General features: G+C 36.9%; 1 pseudogene; it reads left to right on the top strand.

The window, feature by feature from the left end:
• The first annotated feature begins 311 nt into the window (after positions 1-311).
• LOC113075596 (unconventional myosin-XVI-like) overlaps positions 312-26,067 on the top strand; it is a 48,750-nt pseudogene continuing 22,994 nt past the window's right edge.

Genomic DNA, 26,067 nt, shown 5'->3' on the forward strand with positions numbered 1-26,067 from the left:
CTTTACTTTGAGTTAAAGTTAGCTTTGACTGGTTTTAAGTGACTCACATGTACAGGGACCGAGAGCTGGTATGCCTCTGGCTTTGGCAGCCGCTTCAGACATGTTGTTCTGATTTATGTAGTTTACCCATTATAACTCATTACAGTATGTCTGGAGACTATAAAACACACTGCTCAGACTGGCATTCAGCCTGAGGACACACTAACCTGTCAACCTGTGTGCTGTTATTACAGTAAGCTAACGACTTGAAGAGTATGTTCACAATGGAGCACTAGCATATGAATTACTGCACACTACGTTTGCACGAACACATGCACACCCTTAAGGTAATACATGGACATTCTGTTACAGTGGAGAGTGTAATAGAGTTAACACTGTGTTCTGAGTTCAAACACACACATTCACATGCACTCCCTCACACACCTGACCTAAAGACTTCACACCGTGCTCAAATCCTGCCAGGGTCCTGTAAATCTGCTCCAGTAAGGAAGACCGTTCGTCTCATCCCATCAGTGCAGCACGAGCCTTTATGACCCTTACACACATTAACACAACACAGTCTCAAACTTTACCTTTTACTTTACATTCACTCTCTCACTGACACAGGACTTCCTCATCTCTTTCTTTTACACACACAGTAGAGCAGTGGTATCAACCTTTTGACTTCTCCAACAATGTCCATAATGTTCATATCTTAAAACTACTGTATACAATGCAACTCCAATTTCCTATTCTAATTCCAGCCACCAAATTAGACATGCATCCTTTTGGACCCAGCCCACACATGTGACTGGACTGTGCCGTGTAATTGACCGTTTTCAAGTGGTCTGTTTTTTTTTTGCCTTGTTGAAGTCTCCAGTCCGGTCTGACTCTCAGTGCTTTGTCTCTCTTTCAGGAGGTGGAGAATTTGTTTGTGGTCCTCTCTGCGCTGCTGCATCTGGGAGATGTGCGCTTCAACCGCCCTGACAGACGCTGACACTGCGTTTGTGTCCGACTTACAGCTGCTAGATAGAGGTCAGTCGTGCAGCTGCAGCATGAGGCCAGCAGGGGGCGATCCCCTCCACCAGAAGCTCTGAAGGATAGACTGGGGAATTGCTGTCGCACACCATCCAGGGTTGTTTACATCAGTTTTACCATGGCCTAATAGCAGAATCACTCACTACACAATGGAAAACTCGCTCTGACACACATACATGTCATGCAATTTAGTGCTAATCTGTCTTTTCATCCACACACATGCACAGGGTCACCTGTTTCCTTAAGCTCTGAAGAGCAGCGGGGCGGAACAGAAAGGCCACTTGCTGCCCTCCGCGTTACATAATGACACACATAATACTGAGCCTGGGTAAACAAGTGACGTCAGCACACGCAAATACACAAACTGATACATTCGCATCCGTGTGAGGTTCCCATCGGCGTGGATACATGAGAACACACCCGAAAACACACTCAGATTAATGACAGTGCACTAGATGCCATATGCAAACAGTGATATAAGTGCATGAGAGAAAGTAAATGGGAGGCCATAGTTCAAAGCTGGACTGTGTATGTGTTAAAACATGTTATGTTGACTCTGCAAACTGATTGGAGGAGCCATGTTCAAAGCCTTTTTTAAATGGTCAGTGTGGCATTTACATAATATGAGCTTGTAGAAGGTGATGAGTATTCGTGATTTGTAATTGTTTAAGAATTATAATACAGCATCATGTTTGGAGTCACCAGTGAGTTACCGTTGGATTAAGTGTGTAGCTGTTTATGTTTATGTTATATATGCATATGTTTTATTATTTTGATTTGACTTCAGATGAGGCTTATCCAAACAGATTTTAGATGTGTAACTGATTGTACTCATAAATGTGTGTGAATATTATTTATTTGTTTTTTCTGCAGTGGCTGGGATGCTGCAGGTGAGCTCTGAAGATCTAGGCTCTGCCCTCACCTCTGATGTGCAGTGTTTCAAAGGTACGACCTTCAGTTTCCTCGTACCAGCATCAATCAACACAGACTAAACACTGTCAGTTAAAGGATTGGTTCACTTCCAGAATAAAAAAAATCAATTCCTGATAATTTTCTCATCCCCATGTCATCCAAGATATGTATGTCTTTCCTTCTTTAGACACAAATAAGGTTTTGGAGGAAAACACTCCAGGATTTTTCTCCATATAATGGATTGCCAATGGGTTGAAGGTCCAAATTGCAGTTTTAGAGCAGCTTCAAAGGGCTCTACACGATTCCAGCCAAGCATTAAGGGGCTTGTCTAGTGAAATAATCGCTCATTTTCAAAAAAAGGAGAAGAAATTATACAGTTATTAACCATTAATCTGATTTTCACGCATTACATAGTCACGCACGGTTAGCTCTTGGTCAGTGTAATCTGGTTCAAAAAGGTAGGATAGTGTGAAAAACTTTTTTTTTCCTCCAACTTCAAAATCACCCGACATCATTGTATTATCTTTTGTTGTAAAGGGCATTTTATTCTCTTTTGCACATTTGCTTTGTACACACTGGGTTTGGTACATCCACCTACATGCATGAGCTTTTCTTCATTTCTTTGTGACTGGATCTTGGATAGCATGGAGGTGAGCAAATGATCACAAAATTTTAATTCTGGAAGTGAACTGATCCTTTAAAGTCAGCTTGTTTAGCATAACAACATACCGTATTTTCCGGACTATAAGTCGCACTTTTTTTTCATAGTTTGGCTGGTCCTGCGACTTATAGTCAGGTGCGACTTATTTATCAAAATTAATTTGACATGAACCAAGAGAAATTAACTAAGAGAAATTAACCAAGAGAAAACATTACCGTCTCCAGCCACCAGAGGGCGCTCTATGCTGCTCAGTTCTCCTGTAGTCTACACTGAAGACATAGAGCGCCCTCTCGTGGCTGGAGACGGTAATGTTTTCTCTTGGTTCTTGGTTCTAAATAAATGCGACTTACATATGTTTTTTTTCCTTGTCATGACGTATTTTTGGACTGATTCGACTTATACTCAGGTGTGACTTATAGTCTGAAAATTACGGTACATGTCTTAAATCTCACTGCTGGGAGGCCTGCTGACACCAGTCAGTGTGATGCACTGGCCTTTGCTCGGTGACAAACTCTTCGATGAATGCATCCTCAAGCGTTTGGCCTTGGATTGTGTTACTGGCAAGCCCAAATTGGCACAATTGGATAACTGCCTTCTCATTTAAAATACACCGACATAAACACATAATTCTTTTGTGAGGTCTAGACTATGTACATGTTGTGCCATTATATCAAAATTGTGGAGTATTTATGAGTCACATGATGTCTGGATGTTAACCTAATTCAACCATCGAGGACACACCAACCTATTGCCTAAAACTACAAGCACACTTACAAGCATTGTCTTGTTTCTGTCTGTGATTTGTCTCTGTATCCTTGACTTTGTCACGCATCTGTGCCTCCCAAAAAACTCAATTCTGTTATCATTTATTCTCCAAAAATGCATTGGCGTAGTGTAAAACTGGTCCATATCACTGGTGCACTTTATACATTCTAGATACATTCTGAATCTATTTATTTGCTTTGCATGATGAAAAGATCAAAATTGTAATGAATTACATTGTCTTGAATTCTTGACATAAGTCCTAGCTCTAGCATTCATAACACAAATTGGTAATTGGCATTATTTTGAGTCAAATCTAAAACGGTCTGAATGATTGTTTCATGAACAATCTAGTTAATGACTCTGATAATCTGAAAGGGTAGAATATCAGTCAATAACAAAATCAATTTGGCTTTTATCATACATTAATGCTGCTTTTGAAACTTGAATACTTCAGTTCCCATTCATTGTAATTATATGGACAAGTGCAAGCACTATGCTCTTTCTTAATTTGGACCCCAAAAGTAATTTCAAGTAAGTTATAATTTCAAGAAAGTAATTTCAAGACAGTCGTCCAGATTTTGAAAAGACATGAGGGAGAGGAAGTCTTACATTTGAATCTCTGGGTGAACTAATCTCATGATGATCTGTTGTTTTGATCATTGTGTTCCTCAAACAAGCAAACAATTCAGAAAGAAATGCCATCTTTACAATGCCGCGCTTGTTATATGTTAAATATATGCAGAAGATGCATTAATCTCTGATATGCGGCAGTCACAGGGCACTGACTGGTGGTCAGACGTTGGATCTGAGTGCATCTGAATGTTGACGCGCTGTGGCCGGCCATGAATGGCATAGCGAATGCGGTGATTCAGTGTCTGACATCATCAAAGGTCACATCATCGGAGTCCAGGCGTTGTGTGTCCTCCACATTAGCATGTGCAGTGTCCTCTCAGCCAGCACCACTAACAATGGCCCGCTTGTTTTTTAGCTACCCACATGCAGCGTATATCAGTCAGAATGTGACACACTGTCTCCAGTTTGTTTTCCTCTTTGCTCCGTTCCCCTGTTGTTTTGAGCAGTCACTGGCTGTTTTGATGTTTTTTACTTGAAGGATCAGCTTGCATTTAGATAAAGATCCTGTTATGCTGGTTAATGCTGGTTCAGTGACGGTCTAGCGATGGGACAACAAAACAACCAGCATGGCTGACTTTGCTGGTTAAAGAATTAATTTGCCACAAAAATGAAAACATGAAACTATTTCTGATGGATTCAATTTTGTATGACTTACTTTCTGCTTTGGAACACAAAGTTATTTAAGAGTGTATTCATGCTGTTCTTTCCATATAACTTAATTGATAGTGCCCATATGGATAGTTTGGGTTTTTAAGGAATAACTTAATAAGGTTTAACTGTGTTAAAGTGAGCTTGTGCTATATTTGACAGCCCTAAAATGTACACGAGACATATATATTTTTTTTTTATTTTTATTTTATTTTTTACATTCTGCATGTTCCCTATTGATCGACAAGATATAATTGTCTCTGATCATCAACTGTTCTTAAACGATCAGCTGATGTGTGATGTGCAGATAGTTGCTTTTACCATATAATTCAGATTATTGGCTGATACATCACTGCATACCTATTATATACATATACATAGTGGGGTCCAACGCATATGACCACCTGTGCTAGTCTTTAAGGATGGAAGACAATGTGAAAAGGTTACTACCTGCTTGACATTTGCCCTCTGCCTCAGGTGATGTCATAACAAGGCGCCACACCGTCGAAATGTCCAACCATCACAGAGATCTCTTGGCTAAAGCTCTGTATGGACGACTCTTCAGCTTCTTGGTCAATAACATTAACTTTTACCTCCAAGGCCATGAAGAAATCACTGGGTAAGATGCATGTTTGTGTGTGTGAGCGTGCACGTGAGCTTAGATTCATGCTTTTATATGGATACGTTTTCCTTTGTGCATTTGAGTGTGAATGAGAGACCTGAATAAAGGAGATAGTTATTGAGTTATTGTACATTTCAGCAACTTACAGAACATACTCGGCTGTTACCAGTAGAAACAAGCACCGAGTCCTTCTCAAAGACCTTCTGTGATTAATATTAGTCAAAACAGTGAGGTTTTTGAAGTATTCACATAGTGTATGTGAGACATCTGCCATAAAGCACCCGAAGGTAAGTTGACAGAGCCAGTAGCGTATGAGCATGAAGACACACCTCCCCTGCTGTTATTGCATTATGTGAAAGGTATCTCGCGGCTAAAACTGAAATTTCCATGGAACTCCAAGTATGTGTATTCACACACAAACAAGTCACAGTGAATCATCATTCCACACCATTTCACATGCCTCACTATCCCTCCAAAAATGAAATTATATTCACCCTGGAAGACAAACAGTTATAATCTTGCAGCTTCTCTAATGGCTGTATGCAGTAAATACTTTCAAATTATTGCTGTTTATCAGACTCCAAGCTTTTGAATGGCTGTGTGTGTGTGTGTGTGTGTGTGTGTGTGTGTGTGTGTGTTAAATGCATATGCATATACATATATGTTTGCTACAATTATAATGCAAGTAACAGTTATTTATTCATGAGTGGTAATTTCAACTAATACTCAGCAAGTATTAATTTTGGACGCTGAATATGGATTAAACAGAAGAAATAATCACACAATTAAAACCAGCTGTCTTTTATTTTTATGAAAGTTTTAGTATTGTAAGTCTCTCTGTACCATTCTGAAGTGTGATCTCTATATATATATATATATATATATATATATATATATATATATATATATATATATATATATATATATATATATATATATATAAGTTTGGTTTAATTGATTTAGTTTTAATGTGTAAAGAAGTTTTGGAGCTTCTTCCGTTCATCATGGTTGCATCTATTTGACCAAAAATACAGAAAAAAATTAAATAAAAATATTGTAAAATATTATTACAGTTTAAAAGAATGGTTTTCTATTTTAATGTGTTTTAAAATATAATTTGTTTTTTTTGCATCATCAGTCCCGTCTTCAGTGTCACATGATTCTTCAGAAATCATTTTATTACGGTGATTTATTATCAATGTTGGAAAAGTTGTGCTGCTGAATATTTTTTGGAACCTGTGATATTTTTTTTTTTTCAGGATTATTTGATGAATACAGTTAAAAAGAAAACCATTTAATTAAAATATTTTTTTAAATTCTAATAATACAAATCTTTATTTATTTATTTATTTATTTATTTTTATTTTTTACAGCTGATTGGTCCATGTTAGAAAGCATTCTGACATGTCGGACAGCTTAAACACTTACAGTGATGTCGAGTGCTTCTAACGTAGATGCGGTGTAACAGTAAATTATGACAGAATTGTCTTGACATAACCTTTTGTTTCTTAGAAAACCTGCATGTACTTGTTTTTTTTTTTTTTTCTTGGCAGCGACCTTTAAGTGTTGTTGTTTTTCTTTCTATCTGCTTTTTACATCAGCAATGTTGCACTTAAGCCACACTTAAGCTGTGGTTCAAGACAATTTGTTTGCTTCAGGTCACAAATCAATGTTTATACTGCTCCCTCCCTCTACAATCCTGAACAGTGTTCCTATCCTTTTGACAGTGATCCTGCCCTTGAGATAAGCATCCTGGACATCTTTGGCTTTGAGGAATTCCAGCGCAATGGTTATGAAAAGGTAAGGGGAGACAGCACAGATATAATGAGGACAATAAAAATTAGACATTAACATCTGATTGTGACCTTTTGAAAGTGTCTTTCGTGTCATTGTAATGTCAAACTGAGACTAACATTTACAGCAGCCTTAATGAGTGCAGTCTGTTTAGCTTTTCATCTAACTCTTAAAAACACACAAACTGCTCCTCACCTTGGTCTCTGGGCCTCCTCAACCCTGTACTCTGTACTGGGTTTGATGTTGAGCTACCACACAGCCACAGATCAGTGGGAATCAATGCATTTCGCTCATGATCCTGTTTCCCATACAGGGGAAAGCACTGCCAGTATGTTCCTGCTTTGAGCTATGACTTTTTTAAACTTAATGACAGACGGGGTGTTCTTTTAACAGTTTTTTTTCAATGACAAAGGTATTTGATTCTATGCGACTCTATGCTGACTTTATAGATCTGTTCCCAATCTGGGTGAGCTGCTGTATAGACTGTATCATAAGTGTGTTCTGACCATTATTTAATATCTACAATTTGGAAAATGTGTATTATAATAGTTTGCAAGAGTGTAAGTATATCTACAGTGAGGTTGTGAAAATAGACTATTGAGTAGACAAGTTTGGTGTGATGACGTTTAATAACCCATGTCACGGCTGGGGTATTACTGATGTATTTTATGTCATAGAGGTAAATGTGAAAATATATTAAGCTTGTGGTTTTTTTACAGACCTTATTTCAGTCATTTAACCAAAAGCCCATTCAATATACCTATTGACTTCAGGGCGATGGAACCAGAAATGTTCAGATTAGAACTAATTGAGCAAACGTGCAGTTATTTTTCTGCTTGCACCAGGTGAAATGCTTCTGATGTTTTGTTTTTCCTGGTTCAGGAGTGGCTTGGTTCTAGCAATGTGACAGCTGTAGCCATTTTCCTGAAGATGTCTGAGTGTGGTGACTCTTGATGCACTGATTTCAGCGTCAGTCCACTCCTTGTGAAGCTCTCTCAAGTACTTAAATCGGCTGTTCTTGACAATCTTCCCAAGGCTGTGGTCATCCCTGTTGCTTGTGCACCTTTTCCTACCAAACTTTTTCCTTCCAGTCAACTTTCTATGAATATATTTTGATACAGCACTCTGTGAACAGCCAGCCCATTCAGCAATGACCTTCTGTGGCTTACCCTGTTGATGATTGTCTTCTGGACAACTGTCACGGCATTAGTCTTTCCCATAATTGTGGTTGCATGTTCTAGACTCGCCCAAGATGTACCCAGTATTTATACTCAAAATTAATTAAACTAATCAAACTCAAAATGGAGATACTGTTTTTTTTTTTTTTTTTTTTTTTTTTTTCTAAGCTGTAAGTTGTAACCATCAGAATTAAAAATAAAAAAATAAAAAAAAAACTTTTGAAATATTTTAGTTTGTATAATGAATCTAGATTATAAGAAAGTTTGCTTTCTTTAAATTATTATTATTATTATTATTTTTTTAGATGCACCTGTAGATTAGAAAAATACTTAATCTCTGAATAATAGTTCAGAATGGACTATTAATGCTTAATTAATAAGCTTTTGGTATTAACATTAATTGTTCTAAATCAGTCAGAAAGGCAGCTATCTAGGTTTCTGTACAGAGCCTATATGTTTGACTCCAGAAATACATGGCTTCTGTACGTCCCAGAGAGGTCGTCTAAGGAAATGGAGTGAAAATTAAACTTTGTTTAAATTGTTGTGAAACCATTACTGCATTAGTTGTGGTCATACTTCACAGAGCTGTTATATTTTGGACAGGAGCCCGGAGCCAGACCCAGACGCATAGCTGGGTGTGCCATATATATATTACATATATGTTTTTTTTAATCTGAAGAGTAGCATGAAATAAGGCAGCTGCTGTCAAGACCCCGATTTGTATTATTTTAGTGTTTTGTAGAGAGACAAATGTCCTAAGGCTAAGACGCCACATGTGCACACTGCCGCCCCCTGTCCGTCTACTGTTCGAGATGTGTTTTTGTACCGGACAGATGAGGTTGACGTTTGAGAGTGTGGGGGTGGGTTTCTCCTCAGCTGAACCCTTGGCATCAGACACAAAGGAGTCTCTGTGCATGGTCGTGTTTGACCCATGAACCATCGGTCCAAGATTTGGCACCAACCAATGTCTTTGTTGTCATAGACTCTATAGGGAAGATGCATGAGGTAATTTAGGGGCTCTGTAGAGTAATGTTTCATACATAGCAGCTCCTGTCTGAGCGAGTCGTCCACTTCCAACTGCTAAACCAGCTGAGGATCTACATGGGAACTCCTGCTGAAACCAGCCTGCGTTGATTATCAGGTTTTAGATGGCTCTGTCTGGCTTTGCTTGATGGCCAGCAAGTCACATTTACAAACCATTTAAGAGTAGCAAACAGGCGTAGACTGGTTTGAACTCTTTCCATGAGCGCCACCAGATTCAGGCATGTGACCAAAAGCACGCAATCTTATTGAATGGTCAGCTTTAATCACAAGACGATGGAAAAGAGATTAAATGCCTCTCTGTAAAAAATGTCCTTTTGCGTTGATGTGATGTGACAGTTCATATCGTCAGAACAGGTTTATTAACTCATTAACTAATAGTTCATCCAAATTAAAATGTTTTTGCACCAAATTTTCATCTTGGTGTGAACATACCTTTAGACCAGTATTTATGTTCAAGCAGTGGATCAGCATAGCCAAGCTAAATACGGCAGACATTTTTGTGTGGGAATATTTTTAAAGGTCTGTCCCCATCAGTCTAGATGAGGGTCTTTATTTGTGTGTGTGAATGTGTTCTTTCTGTGACAGATATTCATCTAGACAGATGTTGAGAGGTTGGCAGGTAGGTGTGTGTGTGTGTGTGTGTGTGTGTGTGTGTGTTCCATTGCTGGATATCTTCCTTGACAGAGTTGGACAAGGTGTAAATCAGGATCGGTGCTGGAAGAGATAAGTGCTTACCCATAATCCCCTGGGAGATCTCCTTGGGATGGTGTGTGTGACAGGTTGGGGAATTCTTACGAGACACTGAGATGTCAATTACTTGTCTTCTAAATGTTAAGCACCTTTAATCCACATGTGAAGGAAGAGTTAGGGTCTTTGACCTCTCAAAGTCACAAGAATGAGAAAAAACAAATGAGGCTTTTTCACTTGGGGCATACCAATTACAATACAAGTATCAGAATCGGGTCTGAATGAAATCTGTAAGTCTACAAATACTCATCAAATATTTTTTCTTTAGCATTTTCTGTACATCCAATTACACAAACCAATGCACCACTATTCTAGGATTTTTTTTTCTCTATACTAGGGGTTACACAATATAACCGAATTGACAATAGACATGATAGACACCCCAATGTGCAGAAATGACAATCAGCAGTAAGTTTTTCTTGCATGCGTTTGTGCAGTTATCGTTACAAACTCTTGCATTTTGGGTGTGATTTATTATGACAGTGTTGTATCATCTCTGGTTAAGTGTTGTCTTGCATTAAGTCTTGCATTGGGGCATTAGTGCTTCTTTCAGAATGGATCTGAGATCTTTTCTCCATGGATGGCCTTTTTTTGCTCACTGCTCTGGAATTTTCCCTCTTTTTCTCCAAGCTCTGATCTTTTTCTTTCATGATGTGTGCAGTCTTCCTCTGACATCCTGTAGCGCTTTGAAACCTCATGATGAGAAGTTGATGAGGTGCACCCAGCTTTTCTAAAATGCTTGTTTTCTTTCCTCTCCATTGCTTCCACTGTGGTCGTCTGTTCCTCATCCAGTGCGTGTTGCCACATTAAACTTAGACGACGCTTATGTTGATACAACCGAGCCGTATACTTCCCTCCGATGGATTTAGCAGTATCAAAACAGCTCCATCATATACGACCTTAGCTCTTCTGAGAAAGCTATGAAAAACATATCTGAAATCAACAGCCAGATGAATTGAAGCTGAAGGGTGGCTGAAGAATTCTTTTGTTTGGGAGAAGGCCACCATCTACTCCTCTACTCCATCAGATATTGCATCTTTGGTCCTCATGGAAAAGCTTCTATGGCCTGCTTTGAAATGTTAAGAAGCACTTGGTATATACCTTGTATGGATTCCCACTGTGGTTCCTGCTTTGGCTTTTTAAACTTCCTTCCATTAGGGTTCCTTGTTTTTAACTTCCATCTCGGCAAGATTATGTTGATAAATGATTTAAATGAGTCCAGTATCTTGGTTATTAGGGTGAACTCCTGGAATAAACCCACTCACTGAAGCGTGTGGAACACTGAGTGAATGGGTGCGAGGGGTTAATGTTGAATGCTTATTATAGCGATGTTCGTTAAGAGGTAATTAACGTACATGCCAGCTCTTTGTGTGCAGATAAATCTGCCTGTCACATAAGTGTTTGTGAAATGTGTAATGCTAAAATTGAATGAAAAGCATTGTTTGTTACCACATCAACAAAGGTGTATAAACATGAAAAATGAAGTGACTTTTGTGTTTTTGTGTCTGTAGCTGTGCGTGAACATGGTGAATGAGCGGATCAGGCAGTTCACCGCAGACGTGCTCTTCCAGCAGGAGCAGCGGGAATGTCTGCAGGAGGGGGTTGCCATGGAGACGCTACGCTCCCTCGGCAACCAGACAGCGGTGCTGGACGTCTTCTTCCAGGTACACAGTCAAGAGCGGCTTTCCGAGAGCTGTGGAAGGAGGGAGGGAAGGAGAGGAAAGCTTTTTTCCCACCCTGAGGCTCCTGACCCTTTACAAGAGCCCCTCTGTTGCCTCTTTAATTGCCGTCTCTTCATTTACTGACTCAATAACGGATGTTTTATAAAGACTAACACATATCCAGACGTGTTGAATTCCCTTAGGTGTCGCAAAGATGTGATAAAGCCCATATTTTAGACGATGAATCTATTAGCCATTTGTCAGATGTGACCATTTTATGAGTGTTGAAATGACTGAGTGACACAGCATTTTACACACAGTAGCACATTTTCTCTTGCCACACACACATTTGTGCTTTACCTCACTACATGTATTATATTATTCTGTGTACATTTAAATGGGTTTTATGACTTTCACATACAGGTGCTGGTCGTATAATTAGAATATCATCTTAAAGTTGATTTATTTCACTAATTCCATTAAAGTTAAACTTGTATATTATATAAATTCATTACACACAGACTGATATATTTCAAATGTTTATTTCTTTTAATTTTGATGATTATATCTGATAACTAATACTTAGTTGGTCTGTGCATTGTGGTTCTTGAAGCACTGACTCCAGCTGCAGTCCACTCTTTGTGAATCTCCCCCACATTTTTAATGGGTTTTGTTTCACAATCCTCTCCAGGGTGCGGTTATCCTCATTGCTTGTACACTTTTTCCTATCACATCTTTTCCTTCCCTTCACCTCTCTATTAATGTGCTTGGACACAGAGCTCTGTGTCTTTTGCAATGACCTTTTGTGTCTTGCTCTCCTTGTGCAAGGTGTCAATGGTCATCTTTTGAACAACTGTCAAGTCAGCAGTCTTCTGCATGATTGTGTAGCCTACAGAACTAAACTAAGAGACCATTTAAAGGCTTTGCAGGTGTTTTGAGTTAATTAGCTGATTAGAGTGTGGCACCAGGTGTCTTCAAGATCGAACCTTATCACAATATCCTAATTTTCTGAAATACTGAATTTGGGATTTTCCTTAGTTTTTAGTTATAATCATCAAAACTGAAAGAAATAAACAACTTTTTGATGATATTCTAATTATATGACCAGCACCTGTATATGTCCTTTACTGATAAACAGTTTATATATATATATAAACTGTATACACAATTAAAAAAATACACAATTGTATTAGATGATGTCAAGGTATAAAATGGAAATATAATGGTACTTGGAAACAGTGTACAACTTTTTTTTTTTCAGTCAGTATTTCTTTGTCATGCTTATTTATTATCGTTTTATTTTGTTTTCATTTGATTTTTTTTTTTTTTTTTTTTTTTTTTTTTTTTTGCTTGGTTTTGATTTGGCCATTAATACTATTATTTATTTCATTTAAAAAAAAAATTTTTTAAACAGTCCTGCAGTGTGAAATTGTATTTATTTTATAGACATGAAATAGAATTATAATTGCTCAAATAATATGAATATAGAATCTGCATACTAATTCTTAAGTATTATAAAGAAACGATATAATAGTAAATTATGCACATGATGTCATGCCACAGGATGTGCCCACTACAAGATCAGAGTCAGCTACCCAATTTAATGTAGTATTGTGTAAAAAAAAAAAAAAAAAAAAAAAATGCATGGCAGTATCATCATGCTTTTCAAGGGATATTCAATATTTCCATACAGTTCTTATTTATGTAGGCCTATTTCTTTTGATGGACTGATAATATTAAGAGAAAAGTAGCGACAAATAAATCATAAAAATAAAGAAAACATGTACAAATAATCTAACTACAAGCAACAGCACAGACAAAAACAAATAAAGATTCAAAATAAAATTAACAGTGCTTTTCAGGTTTTTTAGGTAAGTCTAACATTTGTTTTTAGGAACAGAAATTGAATATAAAGTAATCAAATGTAAAATAACATTGCATATTTGACTGTATAAATAAAACATTAATCTTTTTTAAAGTTACAAAAGCTATTCATGCTATTCAAGCGCAATGAGTGATTTTCTTGTATTTTGTTGTTTAACATTAAGAAAGCACTGTCACTTTAAAATCCAGTACCCTGATCCTGTATGTTCAGCCAACTATGTCTGCTATGATACTCACCAAGACAGGCATGTCAAAACAATTAGTTTTTTCTGAATTTGTCTATTCAAGCACAAGACTTGAAAGAGAACTCAATGTTTGCAGGCTGAGACCTGAGAGCAAACGTGGGTTTGTCAACACCTGGGTGCTGATGACGGCATTAATGACTGGTCATATTCCAGCATATGGCATCCACATTGAACAAAGTGTACAAAGAATGATTGGTTGATTTTTTTTTTATCGCTCTTGTTGAAATGTATTGGGAAGACAGAATGTGTATATATCGACAGAAACATACATTAGCTGAACTCTGTTTGTTTTACACGTTACTTAAAAAAATACTAAAATAAAAATAAAAAGCTCTATTACAGGTGCTTTGTCAGATTTACTGTAGGTGGAGATTATTAATTATTCGATTATTAATTTTTTTTTTTTTTTTTTTTTTTTTTTTTACAAAGATCCATTACACCCCTTCTGAATACTATAATTTACTGTTGTCCAGCATGTTTGTGTGTGCGAGTGAAATTGACCATCCTACTGTACACAGCATAACTGTGTGTGTGTGTGTGTGTGTGTGTGTGTTACAGAAGCCTCAGGGTGTGCTGTGCATCATTGATGAGGAGAGTCAGTCCCTCAGGCCATGTGAAGTCAACCTTTATAAGCGACTGCAGATACAGCTGGATTCCTCTGGTATAGACATCATCTCACTCACAACCAAGGATGGCAACGGGAACCCCCCACCCAAAGACCAGGGGCCATCATTTACCGTCACTCACTATGCCGGCAAGGTGGGTTACGGGAAACTGCGAGTTCAAACATGCACATGCTGAGATCACGGTCATGTGCTCAACCAGAGCCTCACACACAAACACAAACCCACAGTCACACACTTCCGAGAAGCCCTCCAGAGAGTCAACACGCTTTGTCATGCTGAGAGTGAGGGCTATTCTTAGCGCTGAACTCGCGTGTGTTTGTGTGTCCTCTATTGCAGGTGACCTATGACCTGACCGGCTCACTGGACAAGAACAAGGATGTTCTTCCCCAAAACATCTTGTTTGTTATGAAAAGTAAGGATTGGGAGTGTTGTGTTCTAGTTAACCTCTATATGGGCAACAAGCTCACCATGGTAACTGTAGCTCCCATCAAACAAAATTAAAATTCCCACTGGTTAATGGACGTGTGAGGAGAGTTAGTTCGCTGGAGTTTTCCCTCTTTCCCTCTCTTTTCTTCAATTTTAAATGGCTTGTAAATGCCCATGCACATTTTACTTTAACTATGTTATGTAAGTTTTAGCATTCTCCCTCACTCTATACACCTCCTCCTCTCCCCATGTTTGGCAGGTCAGAGGTCAACACGATGCAGGAGCATGTGCTCACATAGAGATTTGAACGGGGTGCTGTTATGTTGTTGTTTGTAGGGGATGATGAAAACGAGGGAAGACGATTAGCTCTGGTGCCTGGCGTAATTAAGCTCCAAACGTGTATAGACTTGTGTTTATTTTCTCTCTCCATCTCTCTCTTCCTCCCTGAGCAGCAAGTGAGAACGTGCTCATCCATCAAATGTTCCAGTGTAAGCTGACTCAGACGGGCTCATTGGTTCCTCATCACCAGCGGCTGAATCTCCGAGGGTCCAAAGGCACTTTGCTTAACAAGAGCACTACGCTAAATCCTGCCAGAGATGCCAAAAAATATGTGGAACTGAACAAGGTACCTAAATACAATAGTGAACCTTCACAGCCTGTTGGCAACAGTTTCATTTTAACCGGATTATTTTTTTGTGTTATTATACTAGAATAGTTGGCAACACTTTAGAATAGGGAACACATATTAAAAATAGTTTTCCCTGAAAAAACTCCTAAATTGCTGATTATTAATAGTTAGTAAGGGTGTTGTTAAGTTTAGGATTGGGGTGGATTAAGGGATCTAAAATATGGTCATGCAGAATAAGACATTAATATGTGCTGTATAAGTACTAATAAACAGCAAATATGATCGTAATATGCATGCTTATAAGCAGCTAGTTAGTATTGAGAATTGGTCCTTAAAATAAAGTGTTTATTTTTACTTTTTAATAAAGTGTTTACTTGTTTGTTTATTTATTTAAATAAATATTTACTAATACATTTTTATCATAATTATAATTATTTATATTTCTATTTAAATAACCTTTATATATATATATTAAAATATATTATAAACTAAATACACAATTTTATAATAATATTAAAAATGCATTAAATTCTAATAAAAATAAAAAAAATCATAATGATATTTATATATTTATTTCTTTGTTTTATTTTTATTGTAATGCTGGAACCTTCACAGCCTAATGAAATCAATAAAAAAATTAACACATTTATTTATGTAATAATTGTATATTTATATATTTGTTTGTGTAGTTTTTCTTCGTAACAACATATTTTATTTTTATTGTAACTAAAACCATAATTATTTATTGAGAGAATGGAGAAAAGTCAGCACAGGATTTGATGTGAATTGCTTGACTTTAAAAAATATCCTTGTAATAAGCAACAATAGGAATATCCAGTACTTGGACTTGGATGCATGGTTTTGGTTACGCACATGGGCTTCCTCACTCCACTGTTTCAGCTTTGGTGTTAACTCAGTGTGGCTTCACAGTCCTCTATAAACGCATACGGTGACGATTATACACCACATGACTCTGCTGCAAACATGACCGGAGCAGCCAGAGCAAACCGTGCCTTTTCACAAGCTGTAGTATTTTTAGCTTATCGAGTCTGCGCTGGAAATTGACCTAGACACTGTTACCATAAATACATTCTGTCCATTGACCAGCTTTCCACAGCCAGATATCCCATTCAGAGAAAACACAGGGCTTTAACAGACTGCGTCACACCAGTCACAAACACACACTTATGCGTCACACAGCTCTATCTCTGCGGCGTTTCTCAATCACCCTCCTCCCTTTTCTCCTCTCAGTCTGTGTTTCTCTCCTACTCCGTTTGTATTTCAGTGATATGAAGTCAATTTCATTCTCACCGTTTCTTTTTCCAGTATCTCTCTGTCACAGATCTGAGATGACTTCTAGTGTAAATCTCACAAAAAAACGCTGATCAGCTGAGGATCCAAAATTGATCTAAATGTTTTGTAAAATGTTAAAATTAGATTCTAAGCGTGTATTTATATTTGTGTGTGTATATAATAAATAGGGATTCTTTTTATTGGCTTTGCAATTTTGTCTTAAAGTGTATAAATACAAGGGATGTAACATACCATTTTCAGAAACGATCCGATACGATCCGATACTGAAAAGTCTGAGTATCTGCCGATACTGATCCAATCCGATACCGTTTTCCGTGTCCGTTTTTTTTAAATTAATGTAGAATTTCTATACTTCTCTGTGTTGACCTGATCATCACTCTTTTGTTGTGTTAAACTCAATCATGCAAACGTGGCCAAAAATTAGGAATTTTTTCAATAACTTAATATGTACCTTTGTTTAATTCCTTTATGAATTTATGGCCAAGTTTTATTAATTTAGTCCCTTGTTTTAGGTCAGTCGAGGTCATGTTGTACTAATTAGCTATTTTAGTTTTGTTTTAATTCAGTTTACCTAAAGGAAACAAATTAGTACAACATGGCCAGGATTGACTTAAAATGCAGGAACAAATTAATAAAACATGGCTGTAAATTAATAAGTCGTGGGGGAAAAAATCGTAAATCTTAATTGATGGCTACAATGTCTTTTTTTTCACCATGTAGTATTGCTGTTTTGAATCTTTTGTTAATAGTGAAAATCCAGCACAACTATTTTTTACCCTGACTGAGTTGTTAAAAAATATATTTTGCATCCATTAAGTCACAGACAGATGAGATGAAGATGAATTCACTGGGTTATTGGAAAATATGGAAAATGTATCACTGTGTAGTTCTGTAATATATTAGACCATTTTAAGTTGAATTTCCACAGTTTATAAATCTATTGCAATAGTGCAAATGGTCATTATGATTCAAAATATTTTTTTTTTTTTTTTTTTGTGAAAAATATAATTGTATTTATTTCTTATGATTCTGAGGTTAAATATTACCGACACTGTACATGTTCTTGAGATTCACACTTGACTTTTATAAGTCACATTTGACTATCACTTCCATTCTCTCTTTCCTTTATCAGTTCCTTTCTCTGTCTTTTAATCATATATGCCATCTCTCCTTTCCTTCTCTTCTGTCTGTATTCAGGTCAGTGTTGTGGTGTGTGTGTGTGTGTGTGTGTTTGTGTTTGTGTGTGTGAGAGAGAGAGAGAGAGAGAGAGTGAGAGAGAGAGAGAGAGAGATTGGCTCAGTCTTATGTAAGACACCCAGTACATGAGCCCCTGGTTACCCACATACCCTGGTTTTACCCTCTTACATAAGCAGTAGTTCTGTTCCCATGGAGTGATTGGGACAGTAATATGAAGTAACAAGATGAGATCCTGCTGTGGCTTGAAACAGAAAAGCACAAATGAGTGGTTTGTTTGGTTTGGTTTGCCATTTGATGAGAGAAATCGGATCAAAAAGTTGCACCAGATTTTATTTTTCTTTCTTTTGTTGTGTGTCCTGAAAATGAGAAGATTTGGTGTGGTTGCAGTGTTTTCTGGGAATCAGGGCACCCCGAAGAGATTTTGATTTAAAGCAGCAGTTTGCTGCGAAATTTAATCATTTTCTTTCCTACTGAGTAGCTAAATGAGTGAGCCGTGTCATCAGTGTCTGGCCTTTTTTTCCCACCAGAACAGTTATTTGACTAAGAAAAAACTAATTTTCCCTTTTTACACTGCACAGTTTGAACTACTTTTGCTTTTAAAACAACATTATATTACATTTAATTGCTTTCATATGACACTAGGAAAGAAAAAAAAAAAAAGAAGATTGTAAAACCAGCTATATATATCTATATATAAGCATATTAAATGCAAGTACTGTAAATTGTCTCCTTTAATGCTTCAATAAAATATCAAAATATGGGTGAAATAATGTTCGTTATTTAGCTTAAAAGATACATTTATGTAAAAATGCAACAACATACTTATTCTGGCCTGTTATTATGCGGTTCTACTGAACATTCGATTCATGAAACAAACCTGACAAAAACAGAGACTGAAAGCTGTATGAGTCAAAAGAATCAAGACTCAGACACACTATCATAGGTGAACTATCATTAAATCACCACCTTTTTTTTTTTACTCAGACCAATATAACATTTTACACACACACACACACACACACACACACGATTCCACCCAATCAGTTTAATCTAGAGTGACTTACTATGTGTTATTTCCCAGAACAGATTACCTCTAGGGTTAAAAGTGCACAATGATTACATAGTCGAACTGTGATGTCTGTAACTTTCCAGTTCCTGAGTCACCTTTAGTCAGTGGTGGATGAAGTACACAAATCAAGTACTTATATTAAAAGTACAGATATGCATAATAAAATATTACTCAAGTAAAAGTACTCCTTTTTCAATTTTACTCAAGTGTAAGTACAAAAGTACTACGTTTTATATGTAATTAAGTAAAAAAAAAAGTCCAGAAATATAGATTTAGCAATTTTATATAGGCTACTTAATTTAATTTTATATTAGCACTTTTTTTTTTTTTATAATCCTGCTTCTCACAATACCTGGGATTTTCCCAAAATAACTAGTTGTCGACTCTAAAACAACTGCAATTGGATCATTCTAGTTCATAAACGAATCATTTGGTGCGATCCGATTTGAAGGGCTCATTGAAAAGACTCCTCTTCTGCATTTCGGAGCATGTGATATATTATAAAGAGTAATGATATGTTTTATGAAATGTACTGAAGTAACAGTAAAAGTTACTTAAAATAAAACTACTCCAGTAATGTAAAGATAGCCTACTTTAATAATTGTAAGTACAGTAACGAAGTAAAGCTACTCCGTTACTGACCACCACTAATGAACTGCTTTGGTAGTAGTGACCTAGATCCATTAGATTAGTGGTTCTCAATTCCAGTCCTCGTGCACTACTGCTCTGCACATTTTGGATGTATCTCTTATCACTTCAGATGTTTGCTCTGTGCCTTGCGAAGTGGACTTTAAAGCATATTCTGCCAAGATTCCAGTTTGAAGGGAGCGTATTTGTTTCATTCAAAGGGCATTAAAGTGTGTGAGGCTTGTATATAAATTGTATTTCAGAGGAATAAATATATTTGTAGCACAAATCATGTGACTGAATGTTGTGAAGTGAAGTAAACTTCAACTGATTTTCCCCTGCTCGACAGACCGATATAGCTATTATTTTACACACAAGATTCCACCAAATCAGATTATCTTTATAAAATGGCATAGCTTCTTAAATAACAAATGAATGTACACTCTTAACATCACATTATGAAATCATTATAATTAATCACTATTCATCATAGAACTAGTGATTAGAACTACAACTTGGTAACCATGAACGAATGCATAAACTTAGGACTGATGGTGGTGTTTAAGATATTGTTGGTCATAAATAACAGTAGTTATTATAAAAAAAAATACTGCTTCTGTTATCTGCTGGGTTCATGAATATTAATCACGTTATCGGCGTTCGCTCGAGCTGATTTGCTGAAAACAAAACAGGAATGGTAATAGATGAGTGTCAGCCAATGAAATTGCTGTTTGCGCACTAGATCCGCCCACTACCGGAGAAACCGGCATATCTTCTGCTTATTTTTAAAAGCTGAATAATTCTAAATGATTGCGTTATTTTGACAGAAAAAATATAACAAAGAATAGCGTTTACATGTAGCGTGTTAGTTAGTTCCACCAATGGCTTGAATGCAGTCCATGTAGAGATTCAGGATGACATGTTCTCCCGGCATCTATTTATACTATAGTCACACCGGCAGCGATATCATGTGCTGTCACCGAGTACAGAGTGTACTGTATCAGGATTATCACAGGGTTTCTGTGTGGTCTTAAATTTAGTTGTATCAAATTTAGCTTAAATTAAACAAGAAAGTCTTAATTTATGATTTCAAGAGGTCTTAAATTTGGGGACAGAAAGACCAGAATTACAACATGGCTGAATTTGACGATTAAACTTAAAGGTCATTGCATTGTCATTTCGCATGCGTTTTTTCGTATTCGTTATCGGAAAAATTAGTCACGCACAGAGACCTTTCACACGGAGTCCGATGCATATTAATGAGTGCGTCACGAAAAAAAAAAACTAAAAAACGCAAACCAATACAAAATGTCGTCTTCAAGTAGTGAGAATTATTATTTTTTTTTGTCCTTTCTCTTCTTAAAAAGAGAAAAAGATAGAGGAAATATTGGGTCCATCCACTCCTGCGATCGCGTAGAGAGGAAGGAGCGCTCCACCTCCGTATCAAGGAGCTGCGGGATTAACCAGACCGATTCAAAGTTTACTTCAGGATGTCAGTGGATCAGTTTGATGTTTTGCTAGCGATACTGGAGCCACATGTTAAAAAGAAGACCACCAATTTCCGTGACTCAATTGATCCTGAACAGAGACTGGACGCACACACACACGCGCAAACACACACACTCACACACAGTTTACAGGGACTTGGTGTGCTATAATTATAGCTGTGATATAATAAAATTTGTAGTATTTTTGATACAATAATATTTGTATGTATAATTGTAGGTATCTGAGCACTGGTGATCCATTCACCACCATTCCCAGCAGTTTTACGGTGGCTCTGAGTTGTCAAAACGTCTCTCAAAATGCGTTTTTATACAATCTATGGTTTTTATGGATGCGAAAAACACAGAAAAATAATTTTTTGACATGTGAAAATTTGTAACTGCAAGTTCAGGTATCCCCTGTCCCTCTGAGCTGCATTAAACAGTGTGTAAATGCATGTGAATGACTCTTCTAATGCAGCTTCTGTGTTCCCTCTGCATTGCAAAGATCAATTCTGTTGTTTTTGTGAAAACTTGTATCTAAACTGTAAATTATGCTTTTTATAGTAATATTATGGTATTTAATGGTACTTTATATGGTCCTAAAGGCATTGCCCTACCCTGCTCATATAGTATTAATATTATGTGTTCAGGTCTTAAAAAAAGGTCTTAAAAAGTCTTAAATTTGAGCTTAAAAATCCTGCAGAAACCCCTGTGTCAGGATGACCTGTGCTGCTTTGTGTTGTAACCTGAAGACAAAAGAAACGGATAGACACAGTCAACCTTTAACAGAAATAGTGTCAGTATTTCCCTTTCAGGTGAAAATGCAGAAATCTGGGTGTATATTACTGTGTGTTTGTGTTTGTTTGCGCTTTGCATGATTCATTCATAGCTCCTGTACAACTCTGTTGCCATGCCAACATCATCTTAAAAGGGCATGAAGATGAATAGTCACATCTAGAGCGCATCTCCTCGTTCCCTTCTCTAGTCCTGACACATAGAAGCCTCGCAAACACTGAAGCCATTCTTAAAACAAATGTATGTCATCGTGTAAGCAAAAAAATGAAATTAAGTGGCATTTAATGTAAAGAATGAACACAAGCAGAACATTTGACAAAAATTATTGATTATAAAACAAAATAGTTGATACGACAAAATATCTGGACCTTCTTGTCAAACATTTAGCGTTGTTTGTTTTTTTTGTTTTTTTTTTAGGTCCATATTCTCAATATATCATATGAACCATACGTGTATCAAATATAAGCCTAATACTCAAAATTGTCATTTAGTTATTATTATTTTTTAAATATATTTATTTAATTTTTGGTGAGGATTTACAGAGTTAAACAAAAATTACTTTTAGTTAGATGCCAGAGGGGTAAAAATAAATAAATTACAAGTGTATATATATATATATATATATATATATAACGAACAAAACTAAAATCTAGATTTATTATTATTATTACTGTTTTACTTATTTATTTAGTATTTTTTATATTAACAGACTAACAGTGTACTCTTCTTTTTTTCTTTTTTTTTTTTGTGCCTCTGCAGTTCCTGAAGAAGAAGGGAGCGATGTCCTTCCTGCAGAGACTGGAGCGTTGTGGACCTGTCACTGTGGCAGTGCAGCTTAGGGTAAGTTCACATTAAAACCAATTCCAGATCCCAAACCTGAGCTGAGCTGAGCTGACCCGGCCCGGCCCATCCAGATGCTCGTTTTGCACTGTGGATTTGACTCCTTGTTTCCAGCAGCACTGGATCTCTTCAAGCCTGTAGGCTCACAGAACCAAAAAGCTGCCTGACAGCTAAACATTATAGACCTGCCAGGATGACGTCTTAAATGCCCATGTGTTTGAGGTTTGAACATTAGGCTTTAGGTGTAGCGTCACGTTCTTGCGCACATGCAGACGTGCTCTTGCTTTCATCTTGACCTCATTCTCATGCGAGTGGAATGCAGATACACGTATGTACACTATGTGCTTATTTTTACACGTTCTACACTGCATGACCTGATTTCATACCCCGTGTTCTGCACAACGAGATGTAAGGGGTTCATAAGAAGAGCCAACAGTATTCCACTTTTGTCCTCTCTGTTCAGGGCTGATTATATCACAAAAGCGCATTCAATGCACAGCGCTCACTAAAACACACGTTATTTATCTACGCCTTAATAGCTCCCAGACAAGAGCGGTAGAAGAGATGTGAAATCCCTCAGCAATAATAAATAACATCTAGTCTGTGTTTTTCATTAGCGTTTGCCCTCACGGAAAAATGGAACAGCCATAATTGACAGCTTTTTTCATTTATTCCTTTGAATGGCTGATTGTATGTGTTACAGCCTGTGGCGCCGACTTTCCTCATCTCTTTTCTGTCGGCTGGCATCAGTAAAAATGTCACATGACGATGGCAGGATCATTGCCGTCCGTGCTGACTCAGCACAGGCTCCTTGGCCTATGACATCATCATTCAGAGGCAGCTCTTTTCTGCTTGTGCCTCGTAAGTAAAGTACGCCCACGTGGAGTCTGCATGTGCAGAGCTCCGCAGAAACCTCGGAAGATTTCCACGCATTGTTCACTGGCATTTTTTGTTTATTAATTTGTTGCTTTTTACACATTTGCTATGATATTCGCACTCTTCATGTGACGTAAATGTATGCTCTGCATGTGTGCTTTAAATTTATTTTGCACTAATGAGTTTGTCCATAAGGTGGCAACATACTGTTTCAAAGTCGAAAAAGAAAAGGAGATAGAACAGTATGGAGTTAGAAATGTGTCTTTATTACATGCGAGAAAATAAAAGATCTGAGAGAAAAAAAAAAAGTTTGAGAGAAAAAGTTATCACACTGATAGCAAAAAAACATTTCATGAGAGAAAAAAGAATATTTGAGAGAAAAAGTTTTCATGCCAATAGCAAAAAATAATAATATTTGAGACTAAAAAAGTTTTGAGAGAAAGTATTTTCTCATAGAACATAAAAAAATATACATTTGAAATTTTTTAAATTACTTCTGAGAAAAAAATCTCTCTCAAAATACTTTGAAAAAAAAACTCTCAAATAAATATTTTTTGCTATCAGTGTGAAAATATTTTCTCAAAAAAAAAAAAAGTGTTTCTCTCGAAACGCTTTTCTTTGCTCTTGATGCAATTTCTTGCTCTCGTGTCAGGATTTTGCTTTCACTGTGAGAATTGTGTCATGGGCGGGGCCACGTTCCTATTGGCCAGTCGGGTGAGCATCGTCTTGTCTTGGGAGTCGAACTGAATCATTACACCATTGTTCGGTTCACCTGCATAGATGCCGGCCGCCTCTGCCTTATGGCTAGTTAAGTTGAGCAGTGAGCACGGACACTCCAATGTTTGGGTAAGATGATGACACACAGCTGGCTGAGCAAGTTCAGTATCACTGAAGATTAAACATTAAAAAATAGCACTCATATTCATGAATGAATATTATATTATTTGCTTGCTAATTGCTAGTAAAGCTAACCAGCCATCATGCTAGGTAAACTTGCAAACTCACCTGGTTTATACTATGTTTAAATCAAATGCCAAATTAATGTTTTGATTTAGATAGTTTCACGCCTTATTTAGTGAGTAGTGAGCAGTGATTGATATACCGTTTGAAAGTGTCCCACCTAGTTTTGTTTAAAATAGTCTTTGTATGGTTGTTGCACATGTTTAGCTACACTGCATGTATAGCTCGCAAACTAAGCTACACGGGGCTTATTCTAAATATTTTTTACCATCTAGCTTAGGTCTAGAGCTGACAAGGTAAATTGCAGGTCTAGGACTAACTCTTACATTAGCAACCCACAAATATGTTTGTGCCTGTACTGTCATGGTAATTATTTTTCTTTTAAATCTTTCAAACGGTATGTCAATCACTGTCTAACGTTAGCTAGTTGTAGGGTTGCCACCTTCCATGCATACTAGCGTTAGTTGAAAGTTGTGCGGGAGGTTGTAAGAACAAGCAGTTACTCTTCAGGTGCTTTGAGGCTAGCAAGTGCAAAGGTAGAAACTAGCTCACTACTCACTAAATAAGGCGTGAAACTATCTAAATCAAAACATTAATTTGGCATTTGATTTAAACATAGTATAAACCAGGTGAGTTTGCAAGTTTACCTAGCATGATGGCTGGTTAGCTTTACTAGCGATTAGCAAGCAAATAATATAATGCACGTTCATTCATGAATATGAGTGCTATTTTTTAATGTTTAATCTTCAGTGATACTGAACTTGCTCAGCCAGCTGTGTGTCATCATCTTACCCAAACATTGGAGTGTCCGTGCTCACTGCTCAACTTAACTAGCCATAAGGCAGAGGCGGCCGGCATCTATGCAGGTGAACCGAACAATGGTGTAATGATTCAGTTCGACTCCCAAGACAAGACGATGCTCACCCGACTGGCCAATAGGAACGTGGCCCCGCCCATGACACAATTCTCACAGTGAAAGCAAAATCCTGACACGAGAGCAAGAAATTGCATCAAGAGCAAAGAAAAGCGTTTCGAGAGAAACACTTTTTTTTTTTAGAGAAAATATTTTCACACTGATAGCAAAACATATATATTTGAGAGTTTTTTTCAAAGTATTTTGAGAGAGATTTTTTTTCTCAGAAATAATTTTAAAAATTTCAAATGTATATTTTTTTAATGTTCTATGACAAAATACTTTATCTCAAAACTTTTTTTAGTCTCAAATATTATTATTTTTTGCTATTGGCATGAAAACTTTTTCTCTCAAATATTCTTTTTTCTCTCATGAAATGCTTTTTTGCTATCAGTGTGATAACTTTTTCTCTCAAACTTTTTTTTTTCTCTCAGATCTTTTATTTTCTCGCATGTAATAAAGAACCAAAACTCACTCCATAGAACAGCAACAATAACA

This window comes from Carassius auratus, unplaced genomic scaffold, assembly GCF_003368295.1.
Source record: "Carassius auratus strain Wakin unplaced genomic scaffold, ASM336829v1 scaf_tig00017226, whole genome shotgun sequence".
Taxonomy (NCBI): Eukaryota; Metazoa; Chordata; class Actinopteri; order Cypriniformes; family Cyprinidae; genus Carassius; species Carassius auratus.